Genomic DNA, 16,405 nt, shown 5'->3' on the forward strand with positions numbered 1-16,405 from the left:
TTAAAATTAAAAAGTTTTGAATAACATAAATATATAAAATAGCATTTTTAAAAATAAAAATAAATTTAAAAATAAAAAATGTTTTTATCTTTTTGCTTTCTCGTAGAGGAAGCTTTGTTTTATTGTTTAAAATAATATCTGTACTAATTTCTAAAGAAATATAATTTGGTACAAACATAACTATTTTAAATGTTTTTTAAAACACTTCAGAGAAGAAATAATTGTCCTTTCTTTTCAGATAACTATTATAGAATTTTTTCAAGTAATAAAATAAGATTTTCTTGCAAATTGATAACTTAATAATTTTTACACGTATATTTAACTTGATTATTTTGAACGCAAACATTTGAAACAAAATCTACATATGTATCAAATGCGCAGCAAAATTAAAGATTAAGTCCAGAAACTGCATGAGAGAGCACTGAAACGTATTAATGGCTTACGAGCTTTTTTATTGCCAGTCTGTCAATTTGCCTTTATTTATTACTGCCTTTTTCGCTGTATGTTCTATTTACCTCTGAATTTTACATACTCTTACATGATTAAAGTTAGATGTAATTTATCTTCTATATAATAAATAAAGTAACTTTTGCATAACTTTTATACTAGATTGCATTGTTTCGAGTGTTATTGCTTTATTCTATTTATAAATATTGTAAAATTTATAATATTTTAAATATTTATATTACAGTAAATCTGGCAAATTAAAATATTGCAGTCCAATAAAGGAAAAATAATTTTAATCATAATTTTAATTGCATTTAATGAATGACAGATATAAATATGTTAATATTGATTTCATGATAATTATAATTTGCTATAGCGATATTGATACAGTAGTAGTATTAAATTCTCTAGCTTGTGTGAATAAAAAATAAAAAATAAAATTTAATTAATACAAATGTTAATTTATTTTATTGTTTTTGTTTTGTATAATGTATATTTGCCCATTATCTCTATTGCATATTATATTCATATAATATTCTGTATATAATATCTCATAATTAAACATTTATAATTTACTAGCTTAAACTACTCGGCGTTGCCCGGGCTCCTTTTATCTGAAACAACTGTATTTGCGGTAATTCGAAAATTAAACAATAACATATTGAAATTAGTTCATAATGATATATGTATAATTTCAACTTTATATAGTATTTCTCTTTGTTCTACCGTACTAATTGTAAGTATATATAACATGTAAGTAGATAGATAGAATAGAAGATGCACTAAACTAAATTATCACATAAAATCAGGGACAGAGAGTGGAATGCCTAGATTTCATGTTAGCCTATATTTTGCGCAGAGGTCTAGAGAATTGAGCTATTAGTAACTATGCCAAAATTGGTCCAGATCGGTCAAAGAATTTAGGAATGTACAGAGAACATACATGCAGACATACAGACATTCTATTTCATACATATAGAAGATTTTATATATATAGATAATTATTATACCTATATAAATTTTAGAGGCAAAATTAATTCCAATATTGATGTTTTTCATAAACAAATGCAATGAACAACACTCGTATGCATCAAGTGAAAGAAAAATAACTTACAATTAGAGAAACAGTTTTACGTTGTGTAAATATTTCTTTCTTTATCCTTTGTTCCGGCAATACATTATTGAAAGTTCGAAGTATGTTTTGTACTATTAGGTTTTGTTCTTGATATATATATTTGACGTTATAATATATTGTTTAAAAATATATATACATATAATATACGTTATCAGAATTTTTAATTCTTATGTGAATTTATATTTTCTCTCTTTTATTTTTAATGTTATGATTTTAATATATATTAAAATTAATACAATTAATGATAACATGAAAAATTAACGATCAAACTGAAAAGAAATAAAAATATAATTATGCATTGAAATTACATTATAATCAAACAGATTAAATTATAAAAAAGTATTATTTTGAAATTTATTGTCAAAATTGTTTTATTAATATTGTTGCTTTAATCTAACATAATTAACGAAAAGTAAGTAAATTGCGATCTCTTAAGGAATAATTTTTTATTATTATTTCATTCCTTCGCAATTTTATATTATTATTAAACAAGTTTCTTAAACTTTTACTTAAATTTCAACTTTGTAATTATAAGATATTAATAATAAATAAAGTAGATTATCAAATTACAAAGAAGGATAAGATACATACATATTGTTATAAAAAGAATCGGTTTAAATATACTTAAAGTAACTTTCAATTCTTTATTTATTGTCTTTTTACGTGGTAGATTAAAAAACCTTTTCCACTTTTATAAAAGTATGAAAACTTTAGACAAGGATTACAGTTCAATGGAAATGGTGTTTTACATGCTGTGTAATGATTTGATAAATAATGCATTATTAACTTTCAATTGCTTAAACAATTGATGTGCATTTATTTAAATTGCATATTTTACAAACAAGAGAAAATTAGTAATTTTATTACGCTAGTTTACATTTGCTTAGTACAAGCCGTTTAAACATGTCATGTAAAAAAAAAACCATGCAGCAAAACATTATTATCCGTATCTCAATGCTACTGTGTGCTCGTTTAATCCTCTTAAGTATTTGTTATTTGTAGAGGAAGATTAATTGTCTAGAGTAATTAATTTTTTTCTCCAATTTCTTATTCTGTCAAGTATACGACAGTAAATAAGTTACTTAAATTCTATATTACAAACAATTAAAATATATCGTATATTGTGTGCAGCATTATTAAATAAGTGTTTTTTTTTTCTAATTCTAATGTAATACTTAATAGAAGCAAAATTATTTATATGAATAGTTAAGATATAATTTATAGAATAGAATTGACTATTTAATAATAGTAAATAGTCAATTCTATTCTACTCTAGTAAATAATAAATAAGATATAGCACATGTATATATACTTTAACTCAAATCTTTAAATTGTTTTTTTTCTAGTACAGTGTAAATTTTGATTCTACAGTTTTCTACCTTTTTCTTTCAAATAATACGTAATGAAAATAACAATAGCGGAGATCCACCTGAAACTTATACGCCGTGGGAAAGTCACAAAATATTAATTCGATATTTAATATACATTTTTACGAGTGTGATAAAAGTGCTTTTTATGTGCATTGATCCGTCTTAATATGATTCTCGTATTAATTTTATTTTTTATTATTATACAACGTAACATATGTATCTATTATACGTCAAGTTTAGTATTGCATAATTATATTTTTTTCCGTAAAAATATCAAGCTTTTAAATCTCAAGTTTATGTGTATTTGCTTCCTATATTTTTATATATTTTAATTCTGTTTTATAATAATAAGGATTTTTTTTTTTTACTGTAATCTTACACAGATTACCATCATCAAATAACTAAATATTTATGTTAATTTAGCATTAGCATTTATTTAAAGCGTAAACGTTATTATAAAACTTTATAATTGGAAATTTTTTCATAAAATTATGAATGTGCAAAGCCGGTTGTTGAGAATTATATTTTTAAACTAGGAGCTGTGACGCTTATCATATGCTACCACTAAATATCAATAACTATAAACTAGTAAAGCAATAGAGATTTTTTATTTAATTGCACAAAGTGATTCTATCACTTTTTATAATTATTTAAAAAAATAATGTTTAAATTCCTAAACTCTGTTGACTTAATACACATGCAGTAAAATTGTGAGATGTATAAACTATGCTATATGTTATAAGTGCTTTGATCAAATATTTAATCGTATCTAGGCACGCATCACTGTTAATGGATTGCTCTAAATAAATAAAATGTAAATCCACAATTGTGTGAGAAAAACAAATTTTTTTATTTCTTTGATGCCGGCACAAAACGTGCTATGATACATTAAAGTACAGATAAAAATAAAAACTTGCGTAATTATTACATATTAGGTACATAAAAAAGTAAATTATTCCTATATTTTTTTCTTTTTCAGTTAAATATTTTATTATTATAAAATGCAACAGAATCTGCATACATTTATTCTAAAGAGCAAATCACGTGACGGACATTTTGATAGAACAGTGCCTCGTGCTGTGATGGATCTAATGCATAAATCAGATTCCATAATACTAAAATTCGCATTACTAACTAAAAAGGATGGCAGGAATTTTGAAGATTGAAAACGCAAATGAAATCAGCCGGTGAAATAAAAGATCTGTAATCTTTAAAGTAATTACACTAATAACACGATGATACAACCGTAAAAAATACAAGATAATATTTAAATTTTTGAAACTGAATTAATTTTTAAACGTTTACCTCTTTTTTCATTGACTAGAGAAAGAATTCAAATTCCAGAAATCTGTCGAGGCATGTTTGTATATTTAAATTGATTTCGTGAATTCTATGTGACTGCAAAATACATTCCGCGAATTTAAGAGAGTTTATTGGAATATATCATGCATGTGCTACCAACTGAACAGATTCCGAACTTTTATTGAGGACTATCGTTTGCGAATTTGGAATAATGTGCGCTCATATATGACCAACGTTTGAGCCAATATATTACTTAAAAAAAAAACAAGTAGAATGCAATCCGAAGCGGAACGAGTGATAAAGAGACTAATTTAAAGTCAGTTTTACAATTAGAAAGTAAATTATTGAAGTTAAAACGCGATATAAATATTGCGTGAAAAATATTATTGTTGATTTTGTATCAATAACAATCAGCAAAAACATTGTTTCTGCAATAACACGCAATATAGTTAGAAACGATAACTCTTCTTATACTGTCTTGCCATAAAGGTATTGTCAGCAACTTAGAATTCATAACGGTTCATGCTATCATCAACTCTTTATTTACACAAAAATATCAGTGGTCTTTTAAATCAAATGTAAATAGCGTCTTGCAAACGTTATTTACAGTCTTTTTCGTGCAGCAATTCCGTTCTTGGAAAATTGATCGAACATGATGCACGTGTTTTATACTCGTAATGTTTTCGGTATATCATATAAATAGAGAATTGTGATATTTTTCTTACTATGGAAATTCATTCGCATATCGTTGCATGCAATATATTTGCTTTTCTTCCGGTTCGATTTGCAGTTAATATTTGTGGCCGATATTTGAAATTCTATCAGTAAACAGTATAAGTTACCTCAATTTTATGTTTGTTCAAATTCTCCCTTCAAAAGAAAAAACCAATGAAAATAACATGGATTTCTATTGTAAATCAACGACAGCAAAAGTTTGCTTTTCTTTAGACACATTTGCAATAATACACACTCCCTGTTATTGATTATGAACCGTACTTTATACTACGCTTTTTACATTTGATTTAAAAGACCACTTATATTTCTGTATAAATAAAAAGTTGATGATAGCATGAACCGTTATGAATTCTAAGTTGCTGACAGTACCTTTATGGTTTTGGTGGTTACAAAGTAACATTCTCAGTGCTGTCCGCACGCTATTGACACACGACGCATTTCCGATATTGATTTACACAAAACAATATTGAAACAGAAATTTTTTATTTCTTTTATGATAAAAGTTTTGAATCTTGTTTGGCGCGTTTTATTTGGCACTGCAGGAAAATGTCGTGTGCATCCGAGAATTAGTGAATTTGACAGGAAGTTAGTGTTAATTTGTTAGTGTTAATTTCCTTGACGTTTGTTCATTCCAAGGTTTATTTTATGCCCCCGACGGATCAACAGACTATATAACGTTGAGGGAAGTTACGCATAAGAGGATGTGCACCAGATATTAAAATTCATAATTAAGACAAAGTGTTCTTTCTTCACGTTATAGACGTTGTGGCGATTAGAAACTAAATTGAAACTGATGCGTAATCACCGTAGATTATACGCGGGAAAAATTAAAATTATTTATTCTCATTTTTCAATGCGTTTCGATCTTTAACTTTTGCACGTGAGATTGATGTCGACAATAAACCACAAACTCAACGAGGAACTCGATGCCATTTACTCTCATTAGATTTTGTGTCAATATATCTTACGGTTTCACCATTATGATCCTCGTTACTGTTATTGTCGTCATTAATCCCGACAACGTCAACGTCGTTTTCCTTCCTGTACGATTTGTGACTTTCCGTGCTATATGGAGCAATAGTTGTTCTATGTCATATTGGCTTACGTCAGAAGCTGACCGATTTACGATAAGAAGTAGATCCAGATTCGGAAAATATTGTTAAGATATTAAAACAAAAGCGAATAAAATTACATATTTGTTAGCACAAAAGATTCATTATTTTTTTATTAAATTTTGTATCAAATAAAGCTAGAAAATCGAAGTTTTTTGGAAAAAGAGATCGAAAAATTTTCCCCTAGATGAAAAAGAACATTATATTGTTGTCCGTGGTGACCATTTTGTTTCAATTTTGTTAAAATATTATTTTTAACTTTATTTGACAAATAAATCTTTTACACCGACTGTTTTTCATTACAGTAAATCTATGTTTTCTCTTGAACGTATCATACATTATTCCTAAATTTTGGCATATACCTACATCTCAACATTTGGCAAACATACCGCTTGTTTCCGCTAAATATCGATTCGCTTTTTCACTTGAAACAATTTGGTTGCATCACGCATTTATGACAAGAGGATAGTAACTGATAACAGCTCATCATAACGTTAACCTTCGAACTTTTTATCCGGTGGATCAATCCATTATCCCCCATAGTTATGTCTATGAATAGAGGGTACGTTTAAAGTTTTATCATGCGTTGGCGGTACATGTTGCTAAATTGCGATACGAAGTTCCGTAACAGTGCAAGATGATGGAGGTGCGAATGATGGTTGCAATCCAGTAAGCAAGAAACATCAAGAAACATTTTAACTACATTGCAGCAACGTTGTAACGTTAATGCAATATAGTTAAAATGTTTCTTGACGTTTCTTGCTTATTATACTGGGAAGTTTCCGATTAGAATGTGAACTGTGAACACGCGTCGGCGAAAGTTCTCGCGTTAAATTGGCACCACTCTCTTGGGATTTGCGTGCAAATTCGTTCGACGCGCGTGATTTTCCTGAAATATTCGAGGAGCACGAACGCGCGTTACCATCAGGTTTTTCGAGAGCTACGCGTCGACTATTCTCACATCAGAATATTAATGAAAGATAATAGATTCTCAAAGTAGCGCGTGTTCGAATCGTTTCTGGATTTACGAAAGTCGTTCGTAATACTCGATCTTAATCGGATATCAGCTGTAAATACGCTGAATCGATGTGCTTTCGTTGATGGGAACGCGAAAAGAGCGTTAATTTCCACACACCACATTTCGTACATTTCCTAACCATCCGCATTATTTTCGCGAATAAACGATAGCTATGTTCCGTTACATGAACACACATCTCGCAAGCAATTTATGATCCAAGTGTACTTGGCTTTTTTAATTAATCGTATATTCCATGTATTTAACGCGTTTCGTTAATGTTACGATCCATCAATAAATACTCTAAATTGCTTCATTACGGGAATGTATCAATGCAGCTTGCATAATATTTAATCAACGTATGCATATGTATATATAGCATATTAGTACGATCTGTAATATGATTATTATATATGTGAGTCTTTTGTCTTCATAATCGCGTATTACATGATTTTCCGTTACGTTTTATTCGGATACAAGATATTTAAACGAAAAAAGGAGAAATACATTATTATCGTTGCGGATTTCATATTAACTTAAAAATAACGAAACATTTTTTACTGCGTCGCATGTCGACATTTAGTGGATTGTGACAATGAGCCAGATATATGTTAACGAAGAGAAAATATCACGAAGCTTGTGCATTTATATAGATTTAAGGCGTTAAGTTTTATAAAACGAGATGGTTTAGAATAATCTATAAAAATTGTTGAATATTATTTTTAAATATAATTTTTAAATATGAAATATATATTATGAAGGGAATAACAAGCACATATTCGATTGAGTATACCGTAATTTGTATGAAGTGCATCGAAAGATAGAAACTTAAACGCACCCCTGAGTACTGCACAACAAGAAATAGAACTCAGTTACAACATCGAAGAGAGATTGTTGTTATGGAATCACCTCGAGAAAATGTCCCCTATGCACGGAATGCTTTATAGAAGTCTTGCAATTTAGAGCTGATTTAGCTTTTGCGAGAACTTAGCATTATGTTATTAACTTGTCTCTCTAACTATAGTATTTTAATAACTGCCATCTTAATTAAACCGCCTCGATTTAAAAGGAAAGTTTGAAGCATATTGCAGAGAATATATATTCAGTGTAAGAGCCCTCTCACACAAAATGACGTAACCGCATATGCGTAGCATAAAACCGTCTGGACCAATGAGCATCTAGCTCAAAGTCTTGACTAGACTTGCCAGATAGCTAAATGCTCATTAGTCCAGACAGTCTTAAGCTATGAATATTAATTAACTATGCTATTTTGTATAAGAGTGCCCTAATCGTTCAGTTACCCAATTATTCGTGATACGTAAACTAATATTTCACAGAGTTTATTAATTTTTATTAAATATAATTTTTAAATGTTTTTATTTGTTTTAAATATGATAAAATAATTTTTTTAAAAAATTGCATACTGGACAAACGTTTAACACGATATCCTACCTATCCTGCAACTAAAATCAAGGTCTCTGCTTAGCAATCTACGGTTAATTGAAGATTATGGTGGGGATAAAGTAAGTTGATACATTTGCGGTAAAGACACTATTCTCATTATTCCATAGAATATAATAAAAAGTATGATTTTTGCCTAGCAAGACTAATAAGGATAATGGAAAGGATATAATGTATAATATAATTTCATGCATTTTCGCAAAAAAAAAGGTGTAAAGTAAAGCAAAAATTGTGCTAATATTGTTACATAACCCTGTTTTCAAGTTGGATTTTATTACAGCGAAGCCGAACTAATGTTATTATAACATGCTTTAATTAGTGAAATGTCCTAATAATAAAATCTATAGAAAATATCAAAAAATAAAAAAGTTTTTAGGGTGGTAAATTAAAATGACGCCCTGTATAATTATAAACATATACGAAATCTTTTTGATTGTATTGTAAAAGCAAGGTAAAACTAATTCAACTAAAACAACTTATCAGAGATAGTTAGCAAATCTTTGTCACGCAAGAAACAGATTGCGTTTAAAAATTTGTTTTTAAATTTTCTATGATAATGTTATATTCTTTTTTAAGAATTATGCATAAAGATAATTAGTTGAACATAGATAATGAGTAGAAACACGAGACTAACTGAAATAATGAGAATAGTGTCTTTACCGCAAATGTATCAACTTACTTTATCCCCATTATAATCTTCAATTAACCGTAGATTGCTAAGCAGAGGCCTTGATTTAGTTGCAGGATAGGTAGAATATCGTGTTAAACGTTTGTCCAGTATGCAATTTTTTAAAAAATTGTTTTAACATATTTAAAACCAATAAAAACATTTAAAAATTAGATTTAATAAAAATTAATAAATTCTACTGTGAAATATTAGTTTACGTATAACAGAAATAACAAAAATAGAGAAATACAAAAATACATATAATAAAAGAATAAGTATGTTATAATTAGTACGTATAAACAGTTTTATTAATAATTCTTTAAAACAGATTTTGTATTCTCTCCGATATTTCATTGGAAAAATATTTAGAAATAAAGTATTTATAGTGTTATTGAATTTTAAAAAACTTTACCCGTGCAAATTATAATATTCAAAATTGTAATTAAAAGATTTAATTTTTTTACTAATTCCTTTCTCTATTTTGATACCGATGATGCGTACTATTGTAATTGGTAATATGATGTACAGATGTTTTAATTAAATTAACAATTTCGTTTGGTTAACGACAAACAAATCGAATGAATTAATATATAGTCTCGCTGTTTGGTGATAAAATTGCATTATCTGTTTTCGCCAATCGTGGAAATGAAAATTTGTGGAAATCAAAATTTGATGCTAAAGCACGATACAAATACTGTTGCGGTAGTATTATATCTGTGAGATGTTTAATTATTTAGATGCAAGTCTTTGTAACAAAATCGTTGACATTCTTAAAGCACATTTGATTATAGAAAATGTAGTTTAACAAACATAAACTTAAAGCGCCTACATCCTAAAACGAAATGTAAGTTATGTAAATAAAAAGTTCCTTATGTGCAGTATATATCTCTGCTTGCTGCAAGAAAATCTGGTCGTCTGTATTTGTCGTGAAAAGAGGCTGTTATGAAATTACGGAAGAGGCTCTTACCTTAACAAGAAATTTCTATCGACAGAATTTCAATCTTTTCAATGTTGTCAAAGCGGATAACGTGAACAAATACGTAGTTGAGCAAAGCTACTGGCGGAAATAGTGGCGGTTGTTACACATTGTATAGTAACATTTTCTTAATACATTTATGTTATATGTGTTATGTATTATGTTACTTTTGTTTTCAATTATCCTCATAAATTTATATTTTTATATTAATTTATATACTGTTTTTTATAATTACTGAGAGAATCTCAGTGAAATATCTGGTTTGAAAATAACCGCATTTCTCTCTCTGTCATTTAAAGACTTACGCGGAATGCTTTCTAGAAGTTATGAATTGCCAGAGCATCAGTCTTCGTTCACGCAAAATTTTTTTTTATCCAATTCTATTCGTATTTTCAATTCAATTTCACATTTTGTTGAACCGTGCTCACGTTTCTTCTCTGCGCACATAAACATGATATCGAAACTGTCATACCGTATAGGATGAAGTACAATAGAAACAGTATTTTCCACGTAACTTGGATCTCTACGTGAATAACACATCACTATTTTCAACAATTTTTCAGTAGTGTATATGAACGTTTTGAGCGATAACACGCTAGGATTATGTTTGCATGGAAAACTGCAGAAGAAACAGTCAAATAATGAGTCGATCAATGTAATACGCTGGATTTTGATACGATGTGATTTACTTGATTCATAACTATGTGGCTATGAAATTTAATTTAATGCACATGTACCTTTTTTTCTTAATTATAATATTAATTTAGGAAATTATTGATATGCATTGTCTATATTATGGAAATTATACGTGTTATGTGTCATCTATTAATTATATTTAGATATATAACATAACTACGTGATGCACATTATCTTCATCATTATATATATGATATGATTATTTATAATATTATATTAATTATATGTATTTATATTAATTTTTATTATTATATTACATGTATTATTTATAATATTATATTAATTATATGCATTAATAATTCATAAGTCATTTATTAGAAAAAAGTATGTTAGTAAAATAAGTACTAATATATGAGCCAATATAGTTATAGGTGTGTAATTATTTATAATAACCGTAAGTATATTAACACTCAATTAACAAACATCATTTTTTAATTTATTAAACATTTTTTAAATAATATTGTATTTAATTTAAAGAATTTATGATATAATTTCTTTTAATAATATATAATAGATCGGCAAAGTCATACGTACACATCCCTTATATACAAATTACTCTTTTTATCATTTTTTATGTAATCATATGAACAGATCTTCTTATAATGTGTTTAAGTTAATATGCGCTCGCATAATTATAAAATTATTTTATGAGGCCAATAAGTTGCAATATACGTAGTAGATTAGTATAAAAATTCTAATACGCAGGATTTATATGAATAAATATTGCAAAATATTGTGAACGAATTTAATAAAATAGTTTACGAAAGCGAGCGATTGTAAATTTTGTTTAACGTATTTGATATTTTGTGTCGATATCAAACATTGATAGTATTTAAATGCCACAGACATACGTGAATTTTTGAGGGCGTATAGCTGTACATTTTATAACTATACATTTATATAACATATTTATATAACAGAAAATTGACACATTTTATTGTGATGCAAATGTAAAGAATTTGAATAACAATTTTAAATACTTAATGTATTATCAATTAAATTTTAAAATACACATTATTTTACAAATACAAACATTTTAAAATTATAATTAAATATGCAAAAATTAAATACTTTATGTTATTTTATGTTAGAAATATACGTTATATATATTTATAAAAAATTACAAAATATATATATATTTCTTTTTAATTTGTTATGATATATATATTTATTACATATCTCTATATATTTATTCATATAAATCCTGTGTATTACAATTTTCATACTAATCTACTACGTACTTATATCAGAATTTATTGACTTCATAAAATAATTTTATAATTATGCCATTACATATTAACTTAAACATTATAACATTATAACATTAACATTATAAAGGGATCTGTACATATGATTACATAAGAGATGTATACGTATGACTTTGCCGGTCTGTTGTATTATATTATTAAGAGAAATTGTATCACCGAGTTTAGTTTTTATATTTATTTTACGTGTCATTGCACGGCTTATTCAAAGTTAATTCTTTAATTTTGTATTTAAAAAAAAAATCTGGTTATAGCATTTCCTTTAATGCAATTTGCAAGTTAAAAACCTCAATATTAAAATAGAAAAGAAAAAAGGGAGCAGTGAGTGAGTGAGTGAGTGAGAGAGAGAGAGAGAGAGAGAGAGACGCAAAGAAAAGAGAAAATAGAGAATGTAGAATTAGAAAATAATCTTTATTTTATATTCAAGTATTTAAATAAATGACAAGTTTAGGGTTTATTGTAATATTTGAAAATTAATTACATAAATGTTTAATATTACGTGTCTTTGGTATTAAATTCATTAATGTTAAATTAATTTAATGTTAAACATATATGTATAACATAACAACGATTAATCAAACTTTGGCAAATAAAATCAATTCTTTTATTAAAGTATTTGTAAGTGAAAGAAAAAAAGTTTGGAAATTCTATATAAACTATCCTTTACATATGTGTATGCATATAGGACTACTATTAAAACATATTGAATCGTTTTATATCCATGATTGAACGGATAGCGGAAATACAGTACAAACAATCATCACATGAATAGTGAGTAACTTATGCATAAATCCATTTTAATGGCAAATGTTTATATTGCTAAAATTTCTACCACGGAAATTTTGAAAACGACAAGCACATATTGCGAAGCCACAAAATATGTATATTGATTTATATTAAGTTTTTGTTTGCTCTTTTATACAAAAAATTTGTATAAATAAATAAAGAAATAAGCGATAACAACATTAATTTGACAATTAAAAACGGGAAGCTAAATTTTTTTTTGTATTTGAGAGATAGATGTGTATCTTATTTTTTTATCATCTTTACGTATTGCATTATCATGCAACTTTTACACTCGTTTTAATCTTACCTTTATGGATGTTCTAAGTTTGAAGCTGATGAACACGTTATAATACACGAAACAGATAACATTTGTTAATCGCATCACACATTCATCGTACTTTTCGCGAAGTTTACTCCATGAACTTTTAACAATCAAGTTTATCCCGTCGTAAAGTTCAATGGCGCGCGAACAGAAATTTCGATCCGTGTAAAAAAGAAAACAAATGTCTTTAAAGTCAGTTGTGTTGAAAGTCGATGTAATCTCAGTGAATTCAGACGTCGATACTATTGACGTAAAAGCAATCTGTATATTGTCACGTAATAAAACGCGACAATGCACATAAAGTATTCTTGCGGCAAAATCTCTGATTTTCTGCAAAATCTTGAATATTGAATTCACTGTAAATATATATCAATTTTAATGTGCTTTTGGTCCTTCAAAAATCCATTATCTAGCGCGTATTTGCGGATATTGATGTTCGCGATCGGAGTCGAAAATAGAACAAAAACGGAGAGAGCAATGAGACCGGAAGGAGAGACCAACCGCGTCGACTCGACACCGCGATGCTACTGGCGACCGCGGCTTCATCCGCGCAAGAACGCATCGTCCGCCCTGTGCGATCCACCACCCCCCGGACACAGAATCAACCCTTGCCCAACGATTTACTCCTTCTCTCTCTCTCTCTCTCTCTTTCTCTCTCTCCCCCTCTTTCTCTCTTTCTCTCTTGCTCTATGCAAAGTACAGATCGAGAAATCCTTTATCTGAACCAATATCCTGTTCACTATGACTTTGTAGTCATTGAAGCGCATCATGCGACGCGTCCGGCACAGGAATCAATATTAGTTCACTAAACTAAAGATCGTTTATTATCGCAACAACTTGAACTTAGAACTTGGAACTTCATTCGAAAAGCTAAGAAGTAAGAACAATCAATCTCGACTTGCCTGCTCTTTCAATTGCTTATATCTACCTTATTATACGATTACGCACTGATTTCAATATTAAAGAATTGGATGATATCGAGAAATATACACTTTTATATTTTCCATATTAAGTTTTTTACTTTTTAGATATATTTTTAGCAAATAATTGTCTTTTTATTTAAGAAACTATATCGAAGCTAAAATAAAAATTAATATAGAAAGAACAAACGTTGTTACAAAATAATTGAAAGTAATTAAAAAAAGTATGGAAGTTATCTGATTTCTTTACTTCACGAAATTCGAATTGTATATAAAACTATTTTATTTTATAATACATAACGTGAAATTTGCAGATAACTTCTATTATAATTTTATTATAATAGAATAATTATAACATTTTTTCAAATCAAATAATATAATTAATAATAATTATGATTTTTATTTAAACTTTTATATGGAGTTTTTTTATTACAAAAAGACAATTAATAAAAATATATATATATTTTTTCACTAATTAAATAAATGTGATAAAATAAGTTTTATATTCTACAAAAGAAATTTTTATTTCAGAAGTCTTTGATTTTAAACATTTAATGTTGCCTGTTCTTCTTTCTTGAAAAGTTTGTAGACTTAACTGATTTTGTTTGTATCTTTTTTGTTTGTACTTTTCAATTATATGTATAAAGAATCAGCTTGATGTCATTATAAGTTTACATTAATCAGCTCAAGACAAAAAGCAAATTAATACTACGATTGAAGCGTGAACATTTCAATTATGATATTTTGAGTAAAAAGTGCCATTATTATGCATATCAATAAAGTGTCAAATAATGCATATTGCATCTAGGGTGTTCAATAAAAAGATTGTAATGCTTGACAACAGAGTCAAATCAATAAAAGAACACATCGTCGATAAGAGGACAATAAATGTATTTGGTTCATTATTAATTTTAAGACAATCAAATATGTAGGTACTTGACTTCCATTAGCTCATATAATTATAGTAATTTATTAATAATTATGAATTGTATTACTGCAATATTTTAATATTTTTCTTGGTAATTATATTTAGTCATAGTAATCACATTTAGTCATATTTAGTCATATTATAAAAGTGTACAAATATTATGCATTATATCATCTCAAATTCCGTTTAATTCTTTTTTTGTCATTTATCGTTACAATATAAGATTTCTAATAGTACCTATCGACTGTCCTATAACACTAATAATTTATAATAACGTATGGCTGATCTTTATATCCGATATGATTATATATTTACGAAACTTCGTATTCTGTTCTACATTTTCCATTAATTCACGATCAATATGACAAATTAATTAACGAAGCATGCTTCAATATTACATTTAATAGAAAGTTTATTGGGAACTTGAGTCGCCTAAGTGGAATTTCTTGAAAATTAATACATTCATAACGTAGTTCTATGAATAACATACATATTCATACACTGATAGAGAAGACACAGTACGCTTGTAATAAAGTTTTGCAAATTTCTTTATAAAAATACGTAAATAGTAGCTTGTAAAAAAAAAATTAGTGTTAAATAATATGAAGATATTACATTAAATGTTATTTATTTATAATTTTCTTTTATTACAATAACTTAATTTTGAGAAAGGAAATAAAAGAGAGAGAGAGAGAGAGAGAGAGATTCAATTAGCAATTTTTTGTAATTTTAGAAAAGTATATGTATTTGTTTCGCCAATAATTAATAAACAAGAAAGACTCTATTTTTATATTCGACAACGTTTGGCTAATGTCGTGACAATTTGACCATTGGTTTTGGTGAATTTAAAAAAAAAAAACCAAAACCCATGGTCGAAAATGTCTTAACGATTAATCTGACCAAAACCAATGGTCGAATTGTCACGACATTAGCCAAACGTTGTCGAATATAAAAATAGAGTCTTTTTCGTTTTTGTAATTTATTATCATGTTTTAAGAAAATATATATTTCTTGCGACAGAATTTTAATTATCATTTTAATACATGAAAAAATAAACATCATATTGTTGTGTGTGTAATTAGTTGGAAAGAAAGGATTTATATTCCTGCAGCATCACTTTTTTTATAATAACATGTCCTCGTTAGAAAATTTTTCTATCTTGACATTTTTTCTATCTTGTCTTGACATTTTTCCATTATAAATATGATACAAGGTAAAGTAATATATTTTTATCTTGATTCTTGGCGGTAATATTTGGAGTCGTTACG

The 16,405-nt window shown here is 27.4% G+C and overlaps 2 protein-coding genes across 5 annotated transcripts in view; one reads left to right on the top strand and one right to left on the bottom strand.

Moving 5' to 3' along the window:
- The window catches only part of LOC139820620 (neuromedin-B receptor-like), a 96,884-nt gene that overhangs the window by 29,908 nt on the left and 50,571 nt on the right, over positions 1–16,405 (top strand). The gene's annotated exons all lie outside the window — the stretch shown is intronic.
- LOC139820622 (neuropeptide CCHamide-1 receptor-like) overlaps positions 1–16,405 on the bottom strand; it is a 63,615-nt gene that overhangs the window by 17,556 nt on the left and 29,654 nt on the right. The window contains exon 1 of one of the 3 annotated variants that reach the window (XM_071791025.1): positions 13,275–13,821. The exons of the other annotated variants lie outside the window; for them this stretch is intronic. The gene's annotated coding sequence lies outside the window, so the exon portion shown is untranslated. Of the gene's footprint in view, positions 1–13,274; positions 13,822–16,405 lie in introns of those variants that run through there. 3 annotated transcript variants of the gene reach the window in all.

The sequence above is a fragment of the Temnothorax longispinosus genome, chromosome 10, assembly GCF_030848805.1.
Source record: "Temnothorax longispinosus isolate EJ_2023e chromosome 10, Tlon_JGU_v1, whole genome shotgun sequence".
Lineage (NCBI taxonomy): Eukaryota > Metazoa > Arthropoda > Insecta > Hymenoptera > Formicidae > Temnothorax > Temnothorax longispinosus.